Raw genomic sequence first — 10,813 nt, forward strand, 5'->3', positions numbered from 1 at the left:
GTTACCTCGTACGGCGCTCGGTCGCGGTTCGCGCACGGGCGCTCGGCAGCGGTTCTCCCCGGAGCCGCAGCCCCGGCGCTCCCCGGGCTCCGCGCGGCGCGGTGCGGGGCGCTGTGTGGGTGGGGCGGCCCCGAGGGAACCGCGAGGCAGCGCCTTCCGTCTGCAGCACCTGCTGCTGCTTTGCTGCAAACTCGCCTTGCAGCGCAGTTTGTCGCTCGGCTCTGATGCACGTGCATCACTGTCGGTCCGTTTGTCTTCCTTCAGTCCTTGCTGAGCCTTTCTCCTCTATTTGGCTGTAACACTTAGATAGCTGTTGCCAACCGGAGCCGAGCAATTACCTATAGGGCAAACAGGGCAGTGTGGCATTTCTGGTAGATGTCCTCCAAAAATCTGCTGGTTTCAGAAAAGTTCAAGTTCTGCTTTGCCAAACCACTGTCAGCAGTATTGGTTTCTCCCTGCATGTTCTTATTGCATGTGGAAACACTGTCAGTCACCTTTATAAGAAAACATTCAGATCATCTACTCAGTTGCTGCTATTGTTGCTTCTGCTGTAAAGATAAACCAAAGCAAAGTAATTAGTAATGATGTTTCTTTTAAGATATTGCAGCTATTCCATCCACTTAGTGTGGGTAAGGAGCCTAGAAACAGAACAAGCACCTCGTTATCATGTGTTCTTTCATGGCGCTCTGTAATTCACTCTCAGACAAGTTTAGTCATTTAACAATGATCCAATTGTTTTGTTTATGAAGGAATTAAAATACCTCTTGGTTCTTATGTAGAACAGAGGTACTGGATCTGTTTGCCATTTCAGTAAATTACTAATTTTGTGCAAAGTTTTTTCGGGTCTGCATAGAAAGCAAGATGAATAAACTCAACATCTCTCTGTCTTTCACCTACTTTGCTCTTCTTGATTCCATTCTCCTCCTTTGCTGGTACCTCTCATGACCCTAATTGCTCCTAGGACATGAATATCATCATATACGCTTCTGAATGGCTCATAAGAGCATAGGCTGCATACCATGGACTCCTCCCACAGCACACACTTTCTCTAAGCTTTTATTCTGGCTACATAGATCTATGTTGTTTTTTTTTCTACAAGGGAAGGGAAAAGGAGGTGTACTGAGCAGAGACCACATATTTCTCCGTAAAGCACTTCACCACTTTCTAGCAAGCACAGTATTATTATTTGCCAGTCTTTCAGCCTTTTTGCCAAGGGTAAATCATGAAGCTCCCAGCTTTCTGGAACACTGTCATAAGCAGATCCTTGTTTACGCTTCTGTCTTAAGGGCTGGATATGGGATGGTAAGAAGTGTCTGCACTTCAAGGTTTCTACCAGTTTTGCTGTTTAAGCAAAGCTTGACCGCAAGGTACTGATTCAGTGATGCCCTGACAGGGGATTTCAGATGTTGTCTAAGATCAGTTAAAACTAGATTTATAACAGATTACCGAGATCAGTTTATAATTCAGCTGGCACAGTTTCTGAGTTGGGTTTTTTGGGCTGAAAATGCTGATATTTTCAGAGGGAAAATTCTGTTCTAAGAATTTTTTTTTTCTAGATGATGGAGGAAATTAATATTTTAAAACAAGCAGCTTCATTTGACCTCCTAGTTTATGGATAATGTTAACTGACATAAAGTGATTTATTATAGTAACTGAATAAATCACTGCACCTGGAAGAGAGTGCCCATTACAAAGAAAGAGTGTTTATGTTTTAAAATTGTGCTACACATTCATACAAAAATAAATTGATATCTGACAAGTAATCATTGTTTTTGCTGCGTGCATATGTTGTAAGATGTTTTAATATAGGCAAATTTTTAGTGTATGTTTTTTAATAGCTCAATATGTAATTTATTCCCAAATACAAGAAATAAAATTATTAATTTGTGCCTGCTGCTGTTTATATGTCGAATTTTGGTCTTCACAATCATGACTTCCCTGTCCTTAGCAGCTTGAATTTTCTGGCACATAGTAGGGAGTATTATTATCTGCATTCCTGGCCACTGGCATGCTCTAATCACATCTTCTGAAAACTCAGCAGAAGTAGCATCTTCCCATGTCAAAGGCTTTCAGCTTATTTAATGTATTCCTTCACTCCAACTACTGATGTTATAATCCTTCGGATTTTCCCACTGTTCTTATAAATACTTCAGAATAATAGGAGAAAATAAAATCATTTTTTACTCAGGCAACAAGATCTTTCTAATTCCTCTAATATATTTTATTCCTCTCAGGAAAAAAAATGAAGAGATTTTATTTTCCACTATTTCATTTTAACAGCAGCTGAAGCTGGTACTATCTTGATAGAAGTGTATAATCCAATTCTCTCTGTTGATACCATTCATGCTTTTCTTTCATGTTTTAGAGTGATGAATATCTTGAAATGAAACATGAATCTAAGCAGTGTTCCCTGAAATTTGCTGTTTCAAATGACACTAATAAGAAAAATACATTGGTCAAAGTAATTAATTCTGAATCAGTGCTGCTTCTTAGTGGCATCGTTCATTTCTATGATAACACCATGTCGTTCAGGAGAAAAGAAGGTTTCTACTTGAACAAGATTCTTGATTGTAAGATGCTCATCACCTCACATTACCTGTATTTTTGTCGTAACACAATTATTGTATTAGCTCACAGGATGAAGTCAAGTATTGTGTATTTTGTACTTACAGCAATCATTATTCTTTGCATTTTTTTTCCATCGTTGCAAAGGAGGAGGGATAGCAAATTTAGTGACTACAAAGCTTGAGAAGATCTTTTTTCCATCCTTTTTCTCCCTTTTGTTTGCAACCTGTGACTAGGCACAACGTGTATATTACACAATTAATTTCTTTTTCCATGGATAGAATTCACAGGCAAATACTTGTAAGCTTTTCTTCTTCTTGCAATGTTTTTTATCTGTTTGTTTGATTGGTTTCCTAATTATATGCAAACTTTATTACTGTCAGAAATAGGTCTTAATGTATGGCTCTGGGAGTGATCAATACAAGGTTCTAGCTCAGACATGAGCATCTCTAAGCCTGCTAAGAATGGGATGCAGGCTGACTGACTTTGTGTAGCCAGGGATCAAAATGCTAGAAGGACAAAGCAGTGTCACAGTGAGAATGTTCCTTTTCTGCCTCCTCTGGAAGCACCCAGGCTCTCTGTTGCACGGAGCAGCTGAGAGGGGAAGACAGGCACCTGAATATACAAAAGAAAGTTCACTGAGCATGTTAGAAAAACAAGTTCTTTGTGAAGTGCTCTCTTTGACTTGGTTCATATGATCCAGGTCTGAAGTCAATGGAGGTGTTGCTTCGATAATTGGGCCTAATTTATACTAGTCTATTCTGATCCTGATTGCATGAGTAATAAGTTGTTATGCAGCCGTCATCTCCGTAGAGAAGCAGGCCAGTGTCAGGGTGCTGCTGAGCTGTTTTTCTCACTGGGCCAGGATCTGGGTTAGCATAAATTGGCACAGTTGCCTTCATGTTAGTGCATCAAAACTGGTGGAGTTCTGCTCGCTTACGCCACGTGTGAGCTTGCTCTGGTGGCCAAGAAAACTGAAGTGTGCAGATAGAGCTGTATGCTGCAGCACACAGTTGAAAGATGCTGAACCCCAATAGGGTTTCCTTGTAAAACACCTGTGAAACATGAACTGCTAACACTTAAAGTTGCTTTTTCTAACAAATCTGCAAAGTAAATGCACATTCAAACAAAACTGTATAATTCAAGTTATATTGCTGAGTGAATAATATTAAAATGATCAAAGTTAGCAGATAAACACTGTTTCTTTCTTCATTGTTTTGTATTTCTAATAGAAGTAACAGCATTTTATTTTGAGGTCTTTGCTAGTGATCTGTTCAGCAATACCTAGAGCTGGTTTATCATAACAGGTCTGTGAAACAAAATACTTTGCTATTAAGGGCAGCTAGTATGGGATGTCCGGTCATCTGTTTTACTGTCACATTCTCACCCTGCTGCCTAACAAAGTAACAGTAGAAGGCTCAGTGTGTTGGCATGGATTACAGGAGCCTAGGAGGAAGGTGAAATACAAAAAGGCTTTTTTCTTCTTAACCGTTTACAGGCCTTGCCTCTCTTGTGCACAGAAAAGTTTCTATTTTGTTGAGTATTCTTAGCTTTATTTTCTTTACTTGTCTTCTATTTTAGCTTAGCAGTTTTATGGTAGAATACAAGGCTCACAGGTTTAGAGGTGTTCCATTTGGCTTGGTTCAGTGAAGGCTTTTTAATTGGGGCTTTAAGCTGCATTTTTTCCACAATTTGTTTTGGAGGAAGCTGCAAGAAAAGGCAACCTTTCTTGGTTGTTTTTTTTTTTTTTTTTTAAATCTGTGTAATCACAAAGCCTTTTAAAAAGGAAAAACCAAAGCATGTGCAAAGCTTTCTGTGAGCAAGCCACTGTTGCTTTCATAGCTATTTGCACCACTTAACAGAAGATGCACACCAGGAATTCTATGAATATACAAATATACAGGCCTGAGGAGACAACATTTATGGTGAATACCATTCCCACACTTAACAGCTGGGAAGAAATACAGTGTGTGATGTAACACTGATCATATTAAGGTAGAATAGCAAAAAACAGCTGGTTAAATTATCTGAATTATTTATTAGCTTATTCATTTAAGACCACTCTCTCTTAGAAAGGAAGAGCACGGATGAATAAGCTATTAAACACTCTTAAGATTTTGCTGCACAGAAAATTCTGTGACTCGAGTTGCCTAATCTTTTTTTCCCTGTGGAAAGGAAGAGTATTTGTTTGTGTTGTCCCTTAGCTCTGTTCAAGATCAGAAGAAAAAAAACACAAAACAAAAAAGCATAGGGATGGCATTTATGGGGCTGCCTGGGAAGGTTTTACCAGTTTGAGTATAATATGAACAGTTAGCTCCAGTTTCTGATTGGCCTCATCACCCTCTATGGAAATTGTGAAGTAAGATATTGGTCACTGGAAGTATAAAAAATTCCTGTGTTCTAGCAGAAAAAAAACAACGCTGAGACTCTTTCTACTTAAAGAGGGAATAATTTTGTATCCTCTCCATAGAACAAAAGCAAGACAGGAAAAAAATGCACCCACCATAGATTAATTTGGCAGTTTCAACTGCACCCAAAATGAGACACTGCGTAATTGAGGCAGCTTCTACAGCACAGGCCTCAGTGGTCATCACTGAGCTCACAAATTTTGACTGGTAAAAACTCAGTGGTCCTTTTCTTCTAAATGATGATGTTTTACTTGTTTGACGCTGAATGGATAAGTGTAGTAGAAAATTTGCAGGTATTTTAAGTGATTTATTTTCAAACACGTAATTTACCCCACTTAAACACAGACAAAAGATACCAGAAGTGTAATGAAAATTTTGTATCCGTTTCACTGTTCCATGTAAAGCTTTTGTTGTTGGCTTGTTTTTTTGTGATAAATATGAATACATATAATGAATGTATTTGGCCAACTGTATAAAAATGTCATTAAGCAAAGTTCTTATTTAACATTTTTTTTGTTTGTTTTAAAACTGATTTAGTTTTCAAAACTGTTTAAAAATTCTGAAGTGAAAAGAATTTTCATACACACATGCCCATAATATCATAGAAAGTTGTCTAATTGTTAATTTACAGCAGCATCTCCTGTTTATCCATACCAGTGTTTTAACATAAGTTTTCAGTTGGTTTGCAGATGCAATTATGAACATATCTTTGTATTACATAAAAGAACAGATCCTTCCCAAAAGAATTCCAGACAGCTTTAAATTAAGAACAGAAAGTAAAGAGGTTCTTATCGAATATAGGTAGGTGCATGTTGGATGTTCATTGATCACAAATTGTGTATTTATTAATTATACACAAAGCAGTGCTTTTGTGAAATGATATTAACATTATTTTCCTGTGATCATAAATGCTTAGGACTTCCTTTTGCACCTCATACTGACAGCAGCACATGCCCAGCATTCTAAGGTCCATTATACTGAGAAGGAGTATTGCACTCCCTGTGCAAGGATCCCAAAACAAGTGTTTAATGGAGCTTATTTAATAACAGCAATGTCTGTGGCGTTACAGTTGTCTTCCACAGCATCCCCTGAGGTCAGCTCTCCCTGCGTAAAATGTTATTGAGTTGTTTATTAATTAAAGTGGAAGCTTTATTTCTTTGTAATGAAAAGTGAAAAACAAAATAATTTTTTCAGGTGCAAGGCATTCATCTGGTAGGAAGAATGCTATGAATTCTGATAGCATTCATTGCTGCTAACAGGAGTCTTTTAAGGTAGGAATGTCTGGCTGCCTTTCAGTTCACAAGTGACTACACAATATTTCAGGTTTTGGGAACTGACATATTTTCCTTCATCTGATCATCTCCTATTTCTGTTCTATGTTGTCCATACTTATTGAAGTCTTAATAATTTGGTTTTGTTGTACTGGTGCAGCAATCACTAAAAAAACACAAAGTTCTTCGTGGTCTTTGATAATTTTAATGAATTCATGTTTGATGCTTAGAATGCATGAAAAACTTTTAGTATACAGATATCAATTGTGAGAGTGGTATTTTGTTTTGATAGCAGTGTTTTGGAGCGAGGGGACTTCATTCTCCAGAACCTTGTAGACTACATGATGATTTACGTTTGTACAGCACGAGGAACACGCTGCCAAGGTCACGTATCTACTAACCGTGCCTAGATAGAATTACTAACTGTGTTAGTCTAGCTAAGTATCTTAATATGAGCACATCTTAGACTCAGGAAAAAAAAGATTTTTCTTATATAGCTTTTCCAGTAAGAACTTTTTTCCAGACAGCTGTGTTCTCAGATTGTCTACTTGGGCAGGTTAGGACAAATCGTTAAAAACATGATTGTGTCCAAGCCAGAAGCTTCACCTAGTGCCATAGTGCTCTTCAGAAAGTGCTGTGTCTCTGAGCAGCATATATCCCCCAGCACAAGTCTGTTGTGCAGATAATTGCTAAAGCAAAATTTCCCACTTACTACAAACATAATATTTTACAACCATTTTTATTAGATGTAACAGAAAACACATGGTAGAGATCATTAGAGAAATGGGTCTTTTGTAGTTTTAAACATTATGTGAACATCAACTATTTAAGCAATATTATTCTGTATGCTCAGTTGTGGTTTATAGACACAGCTGGAATGTGTAAAGTGATTGCTTTGCACTGAGACAGCTCAAGAGGAATCTCTGTGTGTCAGCAGTCTTGAAAATTCATAATCAGTGCTCTTTAAGGAGTTGGCTCGCTGATACATAATTTTTAATTACTATTAAATCTAAGAGAATCTAAGAAGAAATCTAAGAGAAAATATAGAAATAGAAAACTGGAAACTAGCAGATAATTTATTTCTACTTAGAAAGAATTATTGTGATGACCTGCAAAATTATAGACAGCTCAGGATACTGTTATTGAGCACAAGTTGGGAAAGCCAATGAAAAATAAAAGGGAAATAAAGAAAAGGAGAAGAAAAAGTATTATCACTCAGAAAAATATATATATATATATATCTTGTCCAACAAACCTGATTTCATGTTTCAGTGGTTTCAGTGGAGTTCTTCTTTAGAGATCCTTGAAGTTAGAAGATAAAAACCCAATGACAGGATAAGTGAGATACTAATAAAAATGACATTTAAATGAAAAATCAGACTACAGTTTTAATAATGAGCATGATCAGCTGCTAGAGCCACCAATGAAGGAAAGTGAGATCTTCACTACTCATTTGAGAAAAGACACCTGGGCTATTTTTACTGTCTGGTGTAATTAAGGATGTCACTTGCACTGCTCTTAATTCATGTTAAAATTCCTCATGTTGAACAGTCATCTTTCATTTGCATTAACCAGGATTTACCTCTGGAACCAGAGATGTTCATTCATGAAATTAAAGACCAATTGGGCCCAAAATGCAAATTTAAGCCTTTCTTCAACAGAATTACCATATTTCTACAGAACACATTTAATTTCATCTCACTTTTCATCTGAATGCCTTTATTACTCATCTTGTGTGGTTTTGATAGAGACTTCATTTGAAGCCTACTTACAGTACGTGATACCTGATCTTGCCACAACATACTTTGCTGCATCTCTATTTTTTGGTGCAGGTTTACTTATTTGTGTTGTGTTGTTTGTTTTTTTTTCTTTTTAAATGTGTACATATATTTTATAGCTGACCTACTCAACTCTTCTCCAGGTCTAGAAAAACAAACACTGCCTCCTCTGCCATCCTAGATCTCTTTATAGAATTGCATGTAAGGAGAAATATTGGCTCATCATCCTTTCCTCAACAACACAGTGTTTTTCTGCATGTTTTGTTTTGTTGTCTTTGTTTTGTTTGTTCATTGTTTTTTAAAATTTTGGTTCACTGCTTAATTCATTTGATTTGTTGTTCGTAGAGGGACTTTGCTTTGTTCTTTGGCCTAGATTTTTGGATTGGAAATCTAGTTCTATTTTCCTGTCTACTTGTTTGAAATAAATTGAGTCGATTACTACAAGTCACAGAACTGAAAAACGTGCAGCCAGTATGTGGCTGCAGTAATGCATCTACTTCGAAGTCCTTATTGTGAGAAATAATGTTTTCATAACTAATATTAAATGCCTCCATTGTATAACTTGACTATATACTATTGTTGTGTTATGGTCCTTTGATAAAGAAGATGCAGGCATCTTATAAGGCTGTGGAGACATCCAGGCAACATCACTGGTGTAAGTGAGCAATGATTTTTTGGTTCACAGCTCCTTTACAGAAGGCATAATCCAATCTTATGTAAAAATCATATGCCAAAACGTTTAGTGTTATCCAGCTGTCTGTCTGTGTAATGTAAAATCATCTTTGGTCTTTTCAGTTTAGTTTAAAGTTATCTGTGTTCACAAAGAGATCTAAATTGATCTGAAAGCTAGCTAATGGCAAATCAAGCACATTCTAAGCATTCTCACTTTTTGAAGAAAGGCTCTTTTTCTTCAAACAGTTAAATAACACTGATTAGTTATATAGCATCATAAACTTTTACATGTTCCTGCATTTAACTTTAGATTGATCTGTGATTATAAGTTAAAAGAAAAAGTTTCTTTGCTATCCATACATACTATTTTTCCACAGATTGTATCCATTATGGAAGAATAATTTCCCTTGCTTATTTTTCTCCACGTCCTGAAAACTCTATTTTGCATATTAGTTCTGTAATGAACCTGCTTTTGATATTACCTATGTGATTAGAAATAAGGTGCAACTTCATTGAGGTCTATAGAGATATAGTAGCAAGTAGCCAATACTTGCAATAATAGAAAGTGATGTCTATTTTTCAGGAAAGCTCGGTGTGGTCAGTAAGAGTGTGCTCCTGGTTGTACTGAATAAGTCAGGAGAATTTGGAATATTTCAGGCATTTTTTCTGAGTAAGCAGCATCTTTCCTGGGCTGATGCGTCTACTAAATTTATAAGCTAAATCTTTGCTTTAGCAATTGAGTTTGCTGAGTAATTGGGTCTCATAGATTTTGCAGCTAATCTACAACTTGCATATGCATATGCCTTAAGAATGTGGTAGCTTGAGTCACTCACCAGCTCTGTACAGCAGTAACATGTGGGACCTGCAATTGAGAACTACCTTTATTGCATACTGTATGTTTACATCTTCCCTTTGTAAGCTGAATGCTAATCAGGTTCCAGTTTTATACTGCTTATCAGATGTGTCAGTAAGATGCACTGTTTTGAAGAAAATAACTATTGGTGTTGGAAGGCATTGGCACTGAATAGGAAACAAGAATGTTGATTGTCATATAGGTTGTTTTCAGTTCATTTTGAGATGTCTGTAACTTTATACTTGTGTATTTATACTCAAAGTCTTCTTCAAGATTTAAATAGAAATTTTATATCATTCTATCTTAAAGGCTTTAATCCCTTTAAAAATACAATTATTCAATTTTTTCTGAATTTTATGCAACTTGTAAAAGTACTCTTAAAATTGATATAGGATATTTGTTACTTTCCTATTGTTTGGAACTCTACCATAGTATAAGTAATTGTGATAAATATATATATTAAAATGAGAAGGTAACCTGAAAAATAACCTTCTTTCTACAGGGATACAATTGAAAAAGTCATTCAGCAAAAGCTTCAAAAGCAAAGGGAAGAGTTTAAGTATACAAAGAAAAACAATAAACACAGTATACTCCACCTCTGTATGAGATACATAGCTTCAATAATCCTAACAATGTTTTAATATGTAAAAAATTTACATTAAGATTATTTTACTACACTGAGATAGGATATGTCCACCTGAGCATGGAGAAGTCTGCTGCAGAGTCATCCCAGATGGGCTTGGCTAGCTCAGGTCCTGACTGCATGATAGCTGTAGCAGGAACAGGGCACAGAGAGGTTAACATTTCTCATACTCCCCAGGGGATCTCAGATGTGTTTTGCAACTCTGCTTGAGCTCCCTGCTCAAACTGAGTACATGAGCTAGCTGATGTAGTTATACTTTCTATCAAGTTACTTACTGAATGTCTTTTTTTTTTTCACTAGTTTATTATAAATTTTAAAATGAATCATCGGTGTTTAGTGCTCTGATCCCAAACTGTTGAATTTTAGACTTTGTATTGATGTTAATTGTTTGTCAAGCACGGCTTCTTGGCCTTCACCCCAATTTTAAAGGGAAACAGCAACCTTACATGTCTCAAAACACTGCACTGAGCAATATTCTGTTGGGAGTTGCCACTCTTCATGAACATTTTTTTTAAGTTGTTATCTTAAAAACAAACAAACAAACAAAAAAGTTCTCATTTGTCCTTCACCAAGAAACATGATGAGGAAAATGATTTTATTATATAATTTGTCTTTTTTTTTTT

At 36.4% G+C, this 10,813-nt stretch overlaps 1 protein-coding gene across 1 annotated transcript in view; it reads left to right on the plus strand.

Annotated features, from left to right (window-relative positions):
* The window catches only part of LOC104912630 (collagen alpha-3(IV) chain-like), a 22,178-nt gene that overhangs the window by 10,395 nt on the left and 970 nt on the right, over positions 1-10,813 (plus strand). The window lies entirely within an intron of this gene.

This window comes from Meleagris gallopavo, chromosome 11 (genome assembly GCF_000146605.3).
Source record: "Meleagris gallopavo isolate NT-WF06-2002-E0010 breed Aviagen turkey brand Nicholas breeding stock chromosome 11, Turkey_5.1, whole genome shotgun sequence".
Taxonomy (NCBI): Eukaryota; Metazoa; Chordata; class Aves; order Galliformes; family Phasianidae; genus Meleagris; species Meleagris gallopavo.